The following is a 2,902-nucleotide window of genomic DNA, read 5'->3' on the forward strand; positions in this document are numbered from 1 at the left end:
AGCTTAAGGGTTTTGTTCCAGATGAGAGTCCTGCACATCCTCACTCCCAAAGCTGCCTCTTTATAATCTTATCTGTAGTTTATCTGGCTTTTTCTTGTGAGGATGGGGGCACTTCTCCTTCCAGCTTTCTACATCTTGGGCAGTAGTGAAACCTCCCTCCTGTATTCTTAAGAAAGTAAATAGGTTTAACTTCTTTTGCCAAGTCCCTCCCCCTCCCTGCTGCCCTCTGATCTGGTTCCTCTCTGCTTTCCCTCCAACTCTGTTCTCCATTCCCAAAGTAAAAGATTCTACCTGGCATTGCAAGACCCTCCTTACAGGCGAGGATGGGCAGAAACTGAAGGGAAAATGTGGTCTTTTTAGTGGGCAGGGGTTAGGACAAGCTCTTGAATACTCATATGTTAATCATTTTTGTCCTGTCACAGCTTTAAATAATAGTAGTAATGGGAATGGGACAGGGGTCACTACACAGGATCCCATCCTGCCAAAGGGAATCCTATGAGGGATCCCGCAGTTTTTCCCTTTATTTTCCCTATTGCTGGACAAGGGGCCAAGTTAATCCGCTTAATAAAGTACTGGGGGTGAGGTGAGGGAAATGAGAAAGAGCTGAATAGTTTAGGGTTGGAGGCTTACAGGGCCTTTGAGGTGAGAGCAGCCAAACTAAGCAGAGGACAGAAGTGGACAGAAGAAAATGGATTCTGAGAGCACTGCACCGAGTGTTTTTAGATTCACTTTTCTTTTCAACAGAATCAAGTAAAGAATGGATGATTCTACCAAGATGGCAGCCACTGTGAAGAAGGTGGCTGCAGAAGATGTCAATGTTACTTTCGAAGACAAACAAAAGACACATTTGCACAGAAGACAAGTAGAATCCCAGAACTGAAGGAAGAAATAGAAGTAAAAAAGAAACAACTTCGAAATCTGGAAGATGCTTGTGGGGACATCATGCTTGCAGGTGATGACTGCTTAATGATATCAAAATGATTTAAAATTGGCGATGTTTTCATGAGCCATTCTCAACAATGAGCACAAGAAGTGTTAGAAGAAGCAAAGAAAAATTTACAAGAAGAAATTGATGCCTTAGAATCCAGACTGCAGTCAATTCAGTGAGTATTAGATTTGGAAGTTCAGTCATATGCAAAATTTGGGAGCAACATAAATCGTGAAGCTGATGAAAGTTGAACATCTTATAAGACCTTAAAAATTTGTTTAATAAACTTGAATAATTCTTTTGTTATCATAAAATATTGACTATATTCCCTGAGTTGTACAATATATCCTTGTAGCTTATTTTACACATAATAGTTTAAACCTCTTAATCCCCTCCCCTCTTCCCTCTCCCCACTGGTAACCACTAGTTTGTCCTCTGTATTAAACTTGAATAATGTTTAAAATGACTTTTTTTTAAAAAAAGAAGGATAAATTATTCTATTGGCTTTATCTGTTTAGGTGCACTTCTTAAATGCAATTCCAGTCTGAGAGTGAACCCTGAGTGTCTCTGGCTTCAGAAGGGCTCCGCTGCAGGCTTGCTGTGGATGTACCAGGCTGTGTTAAGGACTTTAAGGATGAAGAAACTGAGGGTCAGAGGTGGTGGGAGCCTCACCCCTAGTCACACAGCTAAGAAATGTCAGAGCTTGGACACAAATCCAGCTAGGTCTGGCTTTCTAGCCTGAGGTCTTTCAGTCTTGCGGCTCAGATGGCTCTCCTTTGATCAGCCACTGACCCCTAGCCTCATTCCTGCCCCCTCACACTTCCTGCCTCCGCACTCCCCCACCCCTGCCGCTCCGTCTGTCCTCCGTAGGGCCGGGTGTTGCCTCAGGGCCCGGCTGAGCCTGCACCCTATCCAGCTCCTGCCATATCAGCCTCTAGAGACATCTCCCCCTGCCCCCATCAGTAAGAAGGAGAGAAAGTTCTTTGCTTCCTGACACTCCCCAGACAGCCGGGCCCCAGGGCTTGCAGCCAAGTGGAACCCCTCCGGGTGCCCCCAGCCTGGGCTCCGGGTGTGCTCCCTGTCACAGCCCAGGAATGTGGGCATCCAAGCATCAGCAGCAGACACGCTGGCTGTCAGCCGAGCCAGGGCTCCTGATAACTGACAGGAGCTGAAAGAACCATTAGAGAGGAAGGCTGGCTCGAGGGGCATGTTTCAGGGTCGCCTGGGCTAGGCAGAACGGTGCAAGGCAGCCAGGACTGGCAGCCTCGGAGAAGCCACTGCCTGCGGGGCCTCGGTTTCCCCATCTGTAGAACAGGGATGGTGTTTCTTGCCCTGCCTGCCTCACCAGGCAGCTGTGAGAAAATGAACATGGTTGTCTGTACTACCCGGTTGAATTGCCTACTCCAGCCCATCTCAGAGAACCACAGGGGAAACTGAGGCCCCAAGAGCACAGATTACACCTTGAGCTGTTAACAGAGCCGGGATCAGACTCCAGGTCCCTGTCTTCCCAACCAGGGCTCTTCTACCCCAGTTTCAGTCCTTTCTGTCCTGAACATACTCAGTTAGGAAGGACAGCTTCCTGCATGGGAGGCCAGGATGAGGCAGAACTAGTCCAAGGACCTAGGATGAGGCCAGGAGTGCTGGGCTCTAGGCTTAGGCTGTCACTGACTTGCTGTGGGAAACTGGGAGAGGATTTCTCCTCTCAAGGCCATGCTTTTGTTTTTTTTTTAAATAAATTTATTTAGTTATTTAGTTAGTTAATTAGTTTTGGCTGCATTGGGTCTTCGTTGCTGTGCTCGGGCTTTCTCTAGTTTCGGTGAGCGGGGTCTACTCTTTGTTGCAGTCTGCGGGCTTCTCATTGCGGTGGCTTCTCTTGTTGCAGAGCACGGGCTCTAGGCGCGTGGGCTTCAGTAGTTGTGGCACGTGGGTTCAGTAGTTATGGCTCGCGGGCTTAGTTGCTCCGCGGCATGTGGG

The 2,902-nt window shown here is 47.8% G+C and overlaps 1 pseudogene across 1 annotated transcript; it reads left to right on the plus strand.

Annotated features, from left to right (window-relative positions):
• The first annotated feature begins 652 nt into the window (after positions 1 to 652).
• Positions 653 to 1,179, plus strand: LOC307190245 (prefoldin subunit 4-like; annotated as a pseudogene). The gene has a single exon. The product of its transcript is annotated as a prefoldin subunit 4-like (transcript).
• Positions 1,180 to 2,902: the final 1,723 nt, after the last annotated feature.

Source organism: Stenella coeruleoalba (assembly GCF_951394435.1).
Source record: "Stenella coeruleoalba genome assembly, chromosome: 8".
NCBI classification, from domain to species: domain Eukaryota; kingdom Metazoa; phylum Chordata; class Mammalia; order Artiodactyla; family Delphinidae; genus Stenella; species Stenella coeruleoalba.